The 14,918-nt window shown below is 44.6% G+C and overlaps 1 protein-coding gene across 4 annotated transcripts in view; it reads left to right on the forward strand.

Annotated features, from left to right (window-relative positions):
• The window catches only part of SLC20A2 (solute carrier family 20 member 2), a 111,264-nt gene that overhangs the window by 21,610 nt on the left and 74,736 nt on the right, over positions 1 to 14,918 (forward strand). For 2 of the 4 annotated variants that reach the window (XM_069978109.1, XM_069978108.1), the window contains exon 2: positions 10,343 to 10,418. The exons of the other annotated variants lie outside the window; for them this stretch is intronic. The gene's annotated coding sequence lies outside the window, so the exon portion shown is untranslated. The remainder of the gene's footprint in view (positions 1 to 10,342; positions 10,419 to 14,918) is intronic. 4 annotated transcript variants of the gene reach the window in all.

A 14,918-nucleotide genomic window follows, 5' to 3' on the forward strand; every position in this document is an offset into this window, starting at 1 on the left:
CCTCCCATGACCTTAAATTCAAAATAAATTTTGGCCTTGCCACTGGAGCTAACATCACAGCCCAGTGGAAGCTGGAGCAGTAAGGGCAGCATGATGTGGAGAAGATCAGGGGTTGATGACTACCTTGCGGGTGAAACACTTGCTTAGTGGCTAGCATTATTGCCTTGCAGAGCAGAGGTCCTGGGATTAAACTCCACTCTGCACTCTGTAATGCCAGCATTATTATTAATGGTGAGGTTACCAGCAACTTGACCCCAGATTAACCATCCCAGCAATACAAAGTGCAGAGACAGACAGCTAGGGACACTGTTTGCATGAGCCTTCTCAGAAGGGAGGGAGGAGAAGGAGGGAGATCAGAGAGTTTTCTGTGTCTTCAGAAGAGAGCATCTGACTCAGAACTGAGGAAAGGATACTGAAAACATAATAACAAGTATAGAGAAAGTGTTAGACTCCAGGAGGGGGGATGATTCAATGTGTATTTTACCTGAGCGGAATACCCGTTTTAATTCCGAATTTTACTGTTGCATTTAGCTTTTATTTTAGTGTGTAAACATAACCTTAACCCCTTAAGGTCCAAATCAATTTTCGTTTTTGCGCTTTTGCTTTTTCCATTTTATGTTTAAAAGTCCATAGCGCTTGCATTTTTTCACCTAGAGACTTATATGAGTGCTTATTTTTTGCGAAACCAATTGTACTTTGCAATTACAGGCATAATTTTTCCATAAAATATGTTGTGAAACCGGAAAAAAATCATTTGCGCTGTCAAATTGAAAAAAAAAACGAATTTGTTTTGATTTCGGGGAGTTTTGCATTTACGCCGTTCGCCCTATGGTAAAACTGACTTGTTATGCATGTTCCTCAAGTCATTACGATTACTATGATATATAACATGTATAACTTACATTGTATCAGATGGCCTGTAAAAGATTCAAACCATTGTTAACAAATATATGTCACTTAAAATCGCTCTATTCCCAGGCTTATAGCGCTTTTATCCTTTGGTCTATGGGGCTGTGTGAGGTGTCAGTTTTTGCGCCATGATGCGTTCTTTCTACCGGTACCTTGATTGCGCATATACGACTTTTTGATCGCTTTTTATTACATTTTTTCTGGATTTGATGCGACCAAAAATGTGCAATTTTGCACTTTGGGATTTTTTTGCGCTTACGCCGTTTACCGTGCGAGATCAGGAATGTGATTAATTAATAGTTCGGGCGATTACGCGCGCAGCGATACTAAATATGTTTATTTATTTATTAATTTATATTTATAAAATGGGAAAAGGGGGGTGATTTGGACTTTTATTAGGGGAGGGGATTTTTTATTAATAAAAACACTTTTTTACTTTTTTTTTTACATGGACTAGAAGCCCCCCTGGGGGGCTTGTATATACATAGCACTGATCTCTCATAGAGATCAATGCTGTGTATATACACAGCAAAGATCCATGAGATCGGTCATAGATTGCTATGGCCTGCTGCAGGCCATAGAAATCTACTGCCGAGCCGGGATCAGCGTCATTCCGACGCTGAGGCCCGGCACGGGCAGAAAAACGGATCTCCCCCCCGCGATCGCATCGCGGGGGGGAGATCCGACCCACTAGACACCAGGGACGTGATGTCTGAAGCCCTTCAATGCAGCTGTCAGGTTTGACAGCTGCATTGAAGTGCTTAATTAGCCGGCGCGGCAACGGGACCCGCGCCGGCTAACAGAGGCACTGCCCGGCTGCACGTGTCAGCCGGGATCAGCGCCGTTCAGAGCGGGGTCCCGGCGGGACCCCGCTCTGAACACCCCCCGCGGCGCCATGACGTATCAGATACGTCATGGGTCGCTAAGGGGTTAAAGGGGTAGTGCGGCGCTAAACAACTATTCACAAAATAACACACATTACAAAGTTATACAACTTTGTAATGTATGTTATGTATGTGAATGGCCCCCTTCCCTATGTTACCCCCCACCCACGCTAGACCCGGAAGTGTGGTGCATTATACTTACCGCATTCGTGTCCACCACTGTCCGCCATCTTGGGACAATGACGTAGTCTTCGGGAGGCTGAACCGCTCCATCCGTCCCTCATGCTGGCCCCCCTCTGCCGCATCATCGGCAGCTCAGCCGCGATTAGCTGAGCATAACTGTGCTCAGCCAATCGCGGCAGAGCACAGTTATGACGCGGCAGAGGGTGGCTGGCATGAGGGACGGATGGAGCGGTTCGGCCGGCCTCCCGAAGACTACGTCATTGTCCCAAGATGGCGGACGGGGGGGCGACACGAGATGCGGTGAGTATAATGCACCACACTTCCGGGGGTGGCGTGGGTCGGGGGAAACACAGGGAAGGGGGCCATTCACATACATAACATATATTACAAAGTTGTATAACTTTGTAATGTGTGTTATTTTGTGAATAATTGTTTAGCGCCGCACTACCCCTTTAATGAATACGGTATGTGCCATTATTAAATCTGTTCTTTGGTTCTGTGCTGCATTCATGAATTATGCAGCTCGTATGTAAAGTACAAGTCAATCGCCTTTTACTTTTATATAAATTGTAGCGCGTTCCTATTAAAAAGAAAATTCCATTACAGACTCTGAGTATCTCTAGAATTCTAACTTTGTGACGATTTTCAAATGGTAAAAATAACGCTGTTCTTTGCAAGGTCACATAAGCAAGATCCATTGAATGAATGAACTGCAGCCGGCTGATTTATTCATCCATTTCTACTTTGTTGGAACATGCTCTTAAGAAATGCTCATCACTATGACGTCCTTACGGCTCCTCTTATACAGTGTTGTCCTTAAGTCTCTAATGAATCACCTTGAAAATGACCCAGTAGAGGTGAATGAAGTTCTCTGACAAACAGGTTTCTGCACGTTACACAGTTACGCGGTTAAACTTTGTGAATGCTCCTTATCTATTTAGAACAGGCTCTTAAATCCAATACAGCTGTTTAACAATACTAATTTGGGTGGTACTGAGAAATCTCTTAAAGGTATACAATGTTATATACAGTGGTACCTTGGTTTAAAAGTAACTTGGATTGAGAGTGTTTTGCAAAAAGAGCTCACAGTTTTTCTAAATTGTGACTTGGTTTAAGAGCATTGCTTTGTTTTAAGAGCTCCCTGTACTGGATGGGAGGGGGAGTGGGGGGGCATGGTCTGTATGGTCTACAGTACTGTACTCTGACCCCCCTTCCACATCATAGCAGATCCACTTCAGGCTGGGGCTTGTATCGGGGACCGGACTGTGGAGGTAATCTCTCCGCAGATAGAGAGTGCTGCATTTATGTGCCCACATCTGCCCTGCTCATTCCTTCATGCTCCCTGCGTTCTCTGTCAGTCCTTGTGTTTCCCATCCTCTCCCTTCCTGCTACAATGTGCCTGCACTTACACTCAGCTATGCACACTGCTGCTATAATGTGCTGCACTCACACTCAGCTATACACACTGCTGCTATAATGTGCCTGCACTTACACTCAGCAATACACACTGCTGTATTGAAAAGTTTCTGTCACTGTCCTCCTGCACAACTCTGTGATTCTCACTTCCTGATTGGTCCATGCTTAACACACACCCCTTCCCCATTGCTATCATGTGACCACACAGACTGCTGAGAGCGGCCCTGCTTCTCTATCCTCATCCGTTGTACTACGCTACTGCATTATGGGTATCTGCAGTTTCATCCTGTATCTACAAACTGCTACTGTTATTCCGGGTTTATGCACTTACTATACATTATACTCCACATGCTGGTTGCTATACTGTACAGTAACTTATGACATATTCAGCTGTTTCCAAATGTTTGTTTAATTTGTTTTGCATGTTATTCAGAATAAAAAATCATTATTTTTGGGGTGTGGAACCAATTTTTTGCATTTCAGTGACTTTTTATGGGAAAATTTGCTTTGGTTTAAGAGTGATTTGGATTACAAGCAAGGTCCAGTAACAAATTATGCTTGTAATCCAAGGCACCACTATACAGTATATACACACACACACTTTCGAAACCTTATGTTGTCATAACACAGCGATACAATTTTGTCTTTGTCCTGCTATCCTCAATATATTTGCTATGACTATAACTATGTGTGAGCATGAAGGAGGGTGTTGTGGTTTTCTACAGTCTGACATACCATGGAAAGCCTCTAGTGGCAGAGTTTACAAGTTTCCGATGCAATGCCTGGAAGTAACCCATTCAATTCTGCATCATTTTATAGTGGTTATTATGAAGAGGTTTAGGCACAAGATATTATGCAATGATCTTCATCTACTACTTTGGGATATTCAAAAATATAACATGAACTTTCCAACAAAGAACAGAAGTACAGTACAGTATGGCGGTGTGTTTGGTTCCCCAGGAGATGATAAGTAAACATTTGGTGAAGTTCACCTAAGTTGTTGACACAGATGAGGATTCATAAATATACAAGCACATTCATTGGATTAAGATCTGATGAATCTGATACCTCTGAGTGGATATTGTATAACTCAGGACGGAGGACGACAATTTCTGCAGTCGAAAGGTCCCTTTGGAACCATAGTTAAAGAAAAAAAAATGGTACACTGTATAGCTCCTAAGTAGCTAGAGCTATATGTAAAAGGGGTGTTTATAAGATATGAGCGAACCTCAAGCATGCCTTGGTTTGTCCAAACTGGAACTCTCTGCACTTTCAAGGTTCGCTCATCTCTGGTGTTCATTATGTTTTTCCCAAATCATTGTATAAAATGTCTAAAAATAAAATGTAACTTTTTAAAATTAAAATTTGTGAAGAAATCTCCCCCTACCCCTCCCCCCCCAAAAAAAACCCCACCAAAAACATGAAAGGCAATGTTACTGTATACAAGGCATAAATTGCCATGGTACAGATGCTTGCTAGGTCTAAAGCCTTAAAGGGGTATTCTGTCTATGGCTTTAAAAAAAATATATATATTCTAAAGCTCCCTGGTTTTAATATCTGTCCCTACCACCCACCCCCACCCCTTTTCATATCCAGGATGCCTCTTGATAAATCCAGCTTATCGGGGTAAAATAATTAAAATTGGGATACATTTTTAGCCTTATATTCGACTAATTGCGGCGCAAATTTTATAAAATTTTGCACATAGGAGGACACTCCTCCCTGCATGCAATGTTGTGCTCCTTCCTCGCCCACATGGTGAACGGGGCCCAAACTGGCAAAAAGTCACACAATTTTTGCACAACTGGGTCATTGCGCAGAAATTTGCAACTTAGCGGCTAAACTTTAAGGGAGGCATTTATGAAGACCAGTGTACTAGTATGCCGGTCTTAGATTAGGCCCTGCAGGCCTCTAAGTGAATCCGACCTGACCTGCACCTGTTATACAGTGGGGGCAGATATGTGCCATTATTTACGCCAGCGAGAAGTGAATACGGCAGGAATACACCAGGGAGAAAGGGCAAATTTGTACCTTCTCCGTGCCGTATGCCCAGGACACAAGCTTCATAAATCTCACCAAAAGAGTTAAACAGAATTACATAGGAACTTGTGGACTGTAGCTGGGACTGGACAGGTAAAGCAATGTGTCTCACTACAAGAATTGCCTGTAGAGCTAGTTTTACACAGTGTTTAGCAGCATTTTGGTTGTTTTTTTTTTTTTGCTATCTAAAATGCATCACCCAGATTTTAGATAAATGTCTATAGTATAGGTCTACATCCATAACGTTTACCTGTCACAACCACTAGGACCATAACAAGTATTCCCTGTACCAATTTACATTTAGGCATTTTTTGGGGGCAGTCCACGTTTGGTAGCACCAAAGCTATTGATCTGGAGAAGCTGTTTTGCAAAAACAAGTTGTGGAGTGGCACCACTTTTTGTGCTATTTTTCTTATTCTCATACCAGCTACAAGTCATTGCTATGCAAGTAAAGGGAGACTCTGACATCAAGTAAAAAAAGGAACAAGCTGTAGAAGCATATAGTATTGCTCTCTCGTCTGCTAGGACTACAGTCCTCCAACCCTGCACCTAATCCCCTCCCCCAGCACACCTGCCAGGTACCCATCCAAAGCTGTCGCAGAACATCTTATTTCACTGCAGACTATTGCACAGTGACATCACAGCACCTGCTGCTTTATTGAGCACAAGGCAGCATGTTGTAATGACATCCGATGCTCCTTAAGGCTATGTTCACACATTTTGTTCACATGTTTTTGCTGCGATATTCCCAAATTTGGCCCAAGTTGCATATTTGGGGTAAAAAAGACTAGTGTCCTCGCAAATGTTCATTCCCACAGACACACTAAAAAATCTTCTAGAAAGTCTTCCCAGAAGAGAAGAAGTTGTTACATCTGCAAAGTGGGAGGACAAACTCTTTATTAATGTCTATGAATTTAGAATAAGGTGTTCTAAGAAGTCCTGTAAGTGTATTGTGGAGATGGCCCCAAAATTCTGTGCATATAGTTTATGTCATAGATGGCTGATTTGTCTGGATGGTCGATTTATGTAGGCACTTGTACCCAGAGCCTAAGAGTTCAGGGACAGAGTTCACAGAGAAAACAATGTAAGTTAGTAGGAACATGCGAAGGAAGTAGGGCTGGGCGATATTGCAGAAAATAAAATCTCGATTTTTTTTTGGACGATTCTCGATTTAAATCTTGATTTTTTTCTTTTTGCTAAATAAACAGAACATTTTTCTCTCTGCAGCATCAGATACTATTTTAATGACGTTTGAGACAACAATTGTATTGCTTCCCAGTGTACCGGAGCCCTCATGTAGTAGACAAGCCCATTGTGTGCCCCATATAAGTAGTTTTCCCAAATATGTGCCACTCTGTTTCCCCATATAGTGTAGGAGATGTTCTTTGTGCCTCCGTCTAGGTAGGGTGTAGTAGTGGAGGTATAGTGGATGAGGGGTGTAGTAGTACAGGTAAAGATGAGGGGTGTAGTAGTAGTAGTACAGGTAAAGAAGAGGCGTGTAGTAGTAGTGGTACTGAGTGGTACTGGGACAGGCTGGGAATGATTGAGGGGAGCTGCGTCAGATGAGGGATACGGGCAGCTGGGGGTGACTGAGGGGTGAATGGGGCATCTGGAGGGGGACTGGGGCAGCTGAGGGGGACTGGGGCAGCTGGGGGTGACTGAGGGGTGAATGGGGCAGCTGGGGGGGGGGGTTGGGGCAGCTGAGGGGGACTAGGGCTGCTGAGGGGGACTAGGGCAGCTTAGGAGGACTGAGGGGGTATGGGGCAGAGTCTAAGAGACTAAGGGGGACTGGGACAGACTGGGGGTGACTGAGGCAGACTGGGGGTGACTGGGGAAGCTGGGGGTGACTGAGGGGTGAATGTGGCAGCTGGGGGGGGGGACTGGGGAAGCTGAGGGGGACTGGGGCAGCTTAGGAGGACTGAGGGGGTATGGGGCAGAGTGGGGGTGACTAAGGGGGACTGGGACAGACTGAGGGGGACTGGGGCAGACTGGGGGTGACTGAGGCGGACTGGGGCAGACTGGGTATGACTAATGGGGGCTGGGGCAGATGATGGGGACTAAGGCAGCCTGGGGGGGGGGGGCTGAGGGAGACAGGGGCAGCTAGGGGTGACTAAGGCAGGAGTGCACATAGCCCTCTTCCTCCTCTCACCCTGGAACACATGTTCACCTCCTGGCCACACCTGCAGGTCCCTGGTCTGTGGAGGAGGCCACAGGGACTGCAGAATAAGGAGATAGCGTTGCTGTGGGTACTGGAGCTGCACAGCGGGATCGTGCACCCCTGATCCCGCTGTACAGCTCCAGAACCCACAGCGACGCTATCTCCTTATTCTGGAGTCCCTGCGGTCTCCTCCACAAATCGGGAACCTGAACGTGTAGCCAGGAGGGGAGCGGGACACAAGTTAGCCGCGGCTCTGCCATGTAAGGGGCGGCTGTGTCAAGAGGCTGGAGGCCGCCAGCGCCGCATCTCTACTGTCTGCCCACTCAATAGTCCGGTACTCACAGGGTGTTGGTCCGGTTGGGTAGGGCTCCCAGCGATAAGGTCCTCCTGGTGGCCGGGCTGCTGCACATCACTTTGGCCCCTTCCCCTCCGATTGCCAGCATTCTTCTCCCCGCACTCTGCGGCCTCTCTTCCTGCTTATACCCGGGGGGCAGCATCCACTCACAGGCGACCAAGGAGAGGAGGGCGAGCAGCGCCAGGCCCATGGCCTCCATCTCAGCCTTGACTAGCAGCCCGGGCCGGAGCACACCGTGCTATCCTACACCTGCACGTGTGGCCAGGAGGGGAGCGAGACGCAGGTCAGCCGCGGCTCTGTCAAGAGGCTGGAGGCCGCCGGCGCCGAATCTCTCCAGACCGCTAGACCGACACTTTACTACGCCACCCGCCCCTGCACCGCTCTGCCCGCAATGATATTTTGTGAAAATCGAATTTACAATTTTTACAAAAAATCTAATCAATTCCAACTTTTTGGGCGAATTAATCGAATTCATTCGATTAATCGCCCAGCCCTAGAAGGAAGATTCACATTCAATTTTATTTTACTTCTGAAAATGCCTAACTCCATAGACACTCAGCTGCATATTGTAAAAAGACCTCAAACAAACCCTCTCCTTAAACGGCTGGTTTACACGGGACCTAGTGTTATAACTTGTCGAAGAAAACAAAAGAAAAACATGTTTTAGAAAAAAAGTGAATACTACAAGAAGTCAGGAGTCACCTAAGAAAACTATAATTGCAAATCCTAAAATATGCCAAAAATATCTGATAGGTGGGGGTCCCATGTTTGGGATCACCCACTTATAAAAGATAATCAGGCCCCATGACTACCAATTCTTTTAGTGGGCCGTTTGTACAGCTTTTTCAGTAACTTTTATAGACAAGAATAGAAGGCGCAGATTAATAGGAGGGCGATATCATTTATACAAGCATATCCGATAGATAGAACGGAGGTTATATTTAAATCTCAACAAAAATGGCAGGAGCGGTTTCCCGCTTATGCTGCTGAATGGCTGAGCGGGTCTAAAACACCATGTCTCAAGTGCCAGCTCAGACTAGAAAGCGTCAGAAGACCGGAGCAGCTGGATGCGTGCAGCAGCGCTGGAGCCGGCAGGTAAGTAAATGTAATTGTTTTCATCCACCCTGTAACAGCGGGAAGCTGTGTCCGTTACCCCCTAAGGTTGAAATCCTCTCCCTTTCCTCACAGCATGGTGGTTTGGGCTCCCTCTAGTGGCAGGCATGCATCTGTTCTCTGTATTTATAGCCCAGCCCAGAGGCTCTAGACATTTCTGGCAAGTTCTCCTGAGGGTATATAAAGGGCCATATTACCAGCTGCTGCTGCCCTAGGCACTAGACCTGAAGACGCCCCATCTTCATTCACCAATAAGGGTCATGATTTTGAAGTTTCTAAACATCATATTGATTTCTTCCCCCTGCTCCCTCTTGCTGCCCCAGGCACCGGACCACGGGTGCCTAGTGGTAAATACGGCCCTGTGTATATATAGTCTCCACCTCCTCACCTCTTTGCTCAGTAGTTCCTACCTGGCTTTCAGTCACTCCTCTGTGATCGGAGATAGATTTCTCTCTCTCTCTCTCTCTCTGATCCTTGACACTCAGTGGAAGGGGGGGGGGGGGGGAGAAAGTAAGAATGGTTTTTTTTTTGTATATAAAAAATGAAAAATAAAGATTAATTAAAAAGCAAATAGAAGGCGCTAGACCACTATCAATCTTTTTCATTTCCTCCTGCCTACATGTGGGACCCTGCCATAATCCCCTAATATAGCTAATGTGGCTCTTGGATCTCTGTCTCAAATGTTCCCAGCTATGTTGCTGGCAAAGAAAATTTTGTAGGACAAAATAAACTATTATTCTGCTAAAATATATGAAATAAACTAAATATTAAAGTTCTAAAACAACACAATAGATTGTCTGTTTCTTAAAAGCCTTAGCATATTTTGTGAGATTAAAACTAATGTATAAAATAAATTAAAAAAAAAGAAAAAGAAAAACCTGATTATGTTGTTTATGGTTTTAAAAAAAATCTATGGTTAACCTGACGAATTATTTAACTAAAACCTCTAAGAGTCTGGTGACCTGTGACTCAGCTGTGTTCTCTGCTTGCACTACCCACATGGCTGGAGAACAGAAGAACTAAGTCTCAGATTTACCGGGAGTTTAGGTGCGTTCCAAAAGGGAGTGGGACTGCCTGAGGGCAGAACAGTCTTTACTGAACAGTTTGTAGTATGTGACTCAAATAATCTGTGTAAAAACCATGGTAACAAATAATATTTTCATCTGTATTTCTAGAACACGTTGTAGAACATTCTTTAGTTCTTAAAATGACTGTAATATAAAACATGTTCTGCCAAAAGAGAAGTTTTCACCTGAATATTAATTGTATATCTGTTCCTTTTAGGGTATGTTCACACATGGTGGATCTGTTATGGAAATAAAAGCAGTAAAATAAAAGCAAAATACCGCTGTAAAATAAGGTACAAAAATGTACTTTTCTCTTATCTAATGGGCTACGTGGACCCATTGTAAGATTTTAGGTGGTTAGTGGAGGGTTGTATCGGACTCCTTAGGCTATGTTTACACTCCTTCAAAAAGACGGTTATTTTAGTTGGACGGCCGTCATTTAATAATGATGGCTTTTTCAAGGTGATGGCTTTTTCAAGCCATTTAAATGCTGCTGTCAGCTTGACATTGGGATTTTAAGGGTTAATTAGCCAGCGCGGCAAAATTTACATGCCATGGTCAGGCTGCTAGTGGTGGTTCAAAACCATCCCTATAGAAGCAGAGGGGGTCTGAGGTGAAAGTCCTGGCACTTTGACAGTTTTCAGCACCATGTGTCATGAATGCAACTTTGGCGCAGTCCTCGGTGCGTAAGGTACGACCGAGACTGCGCTTTTGGCCATAATCTTTCATTTATTCTGTGTTTTGTTTGCCTTGTTTTTGCCCTGTCTGAACTGTGTCTTAATCCTTCTGGTCTGCTAATTATTTTCCCGGCCCCACCCGTGTCTGGTCTTCTAAGTTTCCTCTGGTCATGTAACGGTTAACCTGCCTTTGCCTCAGTGATTGACAGCTGGTCCCTCCTATCATCTTGTGGACTTGGTTCCTGGTGTCCTATTTAAGATTTCAGCTTCTGCCTGTGCCTTGCCGGTTATTGACTTAGTCTCTGCCTGCTTGTGTGTTCTGTTTTCTGGTTTCTCCTGACTCCTGCTTAGTATCTTTTGACCTCGCTTGCTTGCTGCCTGCCCCCGACCTTATTGCCTGTTTTCTGACTACTCTTTTGGATCCTGATTTTGTACCTTTGCTGCCAGACCGTTGTGACCCTGATTGTTGACTATTCTTATTGTGTTTGTTCGTTTTGTCTTGTCTATTGTTTCACGTATCCAGGCCAGGGATCGCCGCCAAGTTGTCCGCTGCCATTTTAGGGCAGATTGCGGCAATTAGGTAGGGACAGTGGGCGGGGCTGAGCTCAGGGCTCACTGTCTCTGTGTGTTTGGTGTGACTGGTCCTGACACCATGTCTCTCAGTGGTAATGAAATAGGAGTTGTAAGTGACTTAGTTTATCTACGGATATTGGTGGCTTCTGTCAGAGATATATGTTGGGAAATACTAGTGAATGGCTCCAGTGGAAGCCTCAAAGCACTGGCATTTGAGAATATGGACTAAGGGTGGGTTCACACGTACCAGATGGCAGCGGATTTCACACTGCGATTTCCGTAGTCAAATCTGCTGTGATTCCTGGTACTGTCATTTTGTATAGGTTTTCATTCTGCTGTAAGTATGTAACATTCACTGGGCTGCTGCGGGTTAAGGGGGATCAGGCTTTAGATACTCGGAGCGGAATGAAAATGTGAGCATGTAACCTATATGAACTGACAGTACCGGGAATCCCAGCAGATTTCGCTGCGGAACTCGCAGTGTGAGATCCGCTGTGATCCGGTAAGTAGGAACCCACCCTTAAAAACAGTTGTTGAGCATAGGAGAAATCAATGGGGTACTCCATAGGAAACAAGTTTTCTAACCAACTTATACAGATTTGTAAAAAAAAAATCCTTTAAGGCAGCTGCTACCAAACAATTTGTGAATATGTTGCAAGCAGGTCAGTGTTAAGGCCCTATTCCACAGAACGAATGTGGTTCGTATTTGGCCGCTATGAACGATAATCGTCCCGTGGAATAGAGTGCAACGATCAGCCGACATCGTTCATGTTGGCTGATCGTTGCAGTCGCTTGTTTTTCAACATGTTGAAAAACAAGCGACTGATACAGCAACGATCTGCTGCCGTCGCTCCGTTGAAAAGGAGCATCGGCAGCAGACGCTGCTGTATCCTATGGACTGCCCGGACGATCAGCGATCCTCCAAGCAGCCCCCCCCCCCGCAACTCCCCGCCGCCCCGGCAGCGAGCGGGGAACGAGGAGCAAACGAGCGCTGAGAGAGCTTGTTTGCTCCTCTTAACGACCGGTGGAATAGGGGCATTAGTCTGGGATAAAGAGAACTGAGCATGTGGGTTTGACCAACTTTAAAATTTATTTTTCGCTTCAAAATGACCTAAAGATTCTATCTATAGTAATTACAGATCAGCCTGCTTGGCTGCATTCTTTAACAGCCCCTAGAAACAAGTCTGTCTAATGGCCCCCATACACTTTATACTAAAGATGTCTGAACACGACCCTGGCCACCGAATGACCCCTTGGTCATAAGCTGGCCCCAGAGCTGTCTGGCTGTGAGCGGTCTGTCCTTCCCCAGTAAAATCACGTTTTTCCTTATTACCATCTTACGAACAAAAAAAAGCTAAAAAGTTGCATCCAGGAGAAGACGGCTATGTTATAAAACATCCAAACTTCTCTTCTTTGAGTCTCTTGCTGCAGAATGAGGTCGGGGACATTCTCTCTCCTGATAGGTGGCACATCATCTATCAGACATTTGACACCTGTCACTTTAAATAATGCCAGGGCTAAACAGTTACTTTTAGCACAGACCTCTGAGTACCCATACTGTTTCCTATATGGGCAGTAATAAATGTCATCAGTCCTTCCTAGGGGGCAGGCCACTTGGTAATGAATAAGCCCTGAAGATAGTTAGTCGGTAGCAGACACTCACAGCTAACCATATTGTTCTTTTTATATTGGTTACAGACAAAGGAGTAGCTAAACCAGTCCTTACCAAGAAATCAATTACATCTAAAGAGATACACACTAATGCACAATGTAAATGTGAAATAATATTTTTTTTCCGGTTACTGTATGTATGTTCTCAATTATACTGGAATGTAGGAGGCAACACAGTATTTTTCCACTGGTTATTTTCATTTGTACACTATGCCCCACAATGACCTTACATTCTTTATTTGGAGCTTATGCATGCTATATAAAAGGTGCAACTTTTCAGTGTAAATGACTGATTTATAAAGAAAAGTGAAGAGCAAAGAGTGATGATAATTAATCCGGCTAATGAGCTAACCCTATGGATAGGTCAGCAATGTGAAAATCCTGGAGAATCCCTGCAAGTGCCCTTAGCATTCACACACTTGATAATACACTTTGCACTATGACAGCGGATATTCACTCCCTTAAAAAGGTTTCTCCACCATAATGATTTATGACTTATCGTCAGTACAGGACAATTGTTTTTCGGGGTCTGAATACTGGGACCAATTTAATCCTAGGAATGGATGATTGGGGGTCCCAATGGTCAAACCCTGGTATAAAAAATATTACAAATAGGAACCTATTTAAATAATACTATGAATATATATATCTTTAGTATTCAGAGTTGATATGAATACTTTGTAGTTTTTTTAAATTATATTCTCGTAAGAAAAATGATAAAATATATATCAAATAAAATAGTGCACCTTCAAGGGAACCAATCAGATATGCTTCCCTGGAACGCTCCTGCAGCAGCCATGGCATATACCGGCAGCGACTGCTGCAGGAGCTTTATACCGGCGAAAAACTAGTTTAATCACTTCAGAGTGCAATAGGCAAAGAGCGGTGACTAGACACGGTCGGGGAGCCGCCTAGATGACTAACTCCTCGCCTCTGCCTGTCGTGCACTCAAGTGAATAAACTCGTTTTCTCTGGTATAAAGCTCCTGAAGCAGCCGCGGTAGGTACGTGCCGCGGCTGCTGCAGGAGCTTTATACAGTGCTCCAGGGAACCATATTGGTTCACTTCAACTGGTGCCAGAAATTTGTAATTTACTTCTATTAAAAAATCTCAAGTCTTCCAGTATTTATAAGCTGCTGTATGTCATGCAAAAAGTGGTGTATTCTTTCCAGCCTGACACAGTGCTCTCTCCTGCCACCTCTGTCCTTGTCAGGAACTGTCCAGAGCAGAAGGAAATCCCCATAGAAAACCTCTCCTGCTCTCCAGACTATTGCTCTTTAGCGATTTCCTACAATTACAAAAGGAGGCATAATTCCAGATTTTAAAGGCCGTCTAGCTATGCAGAACACTATACTGACACAATGTTATTGAAGTGTATTTTGTCTTCTCAGCACTTGCAGACATTTCCGGTTCTTTGTGGGATTTCCTAGACAGAAAAAACTTTTTAACTTATATTATGGTCCTATTACACGGAGCCATTATCTGCTAAATCGGCCTGTTTCAGTCAGATAGTGCTTTGTGTAATAAAGACAACGATCAGCTAAGGAACCGATCATTAGCTGATTGTTGTCTTTCAACATGTCTAAAAGTCATCGGTTTCCATCTGTGCATCGCTACGTTTAATAGCTGAAGCAAGGGTAAGGAAAATACCTCCCCATGTTCCGCCAATGTTCTCCTGCCTTGTTTCTCTGATTACCAGCTCACAGCAGCTGCGTCCAGCACTTCCGAACTAGTCCCTGAAGTGACAGGCCGCCCAGACAATCACTGGCAGTTGTGCCATACACCCGCTACAACCAGTGATTGGCTGAGAAACCTGTCACCTCAGTGACGGGACCAAAATTGTGCTGCAGCTGTGGTGACTTATAGCTCTGTA

Source organism: Dendropsophus ebraccatus, chromosome 7 (genome assembly GCF_027789765.1).
Source record: "Dendropsophus ebraccatus isolate aDenEbr1 chromosome 7, aDenEbr1.pat, whole genome shotgun sequence".
Classification (NCBI taxonomy): Eukaryota; Metazoa; Chordata; class Amphibia; order Anura; family Hylidae; genus Dendropsophus; species Dendropsophus ebraccatus.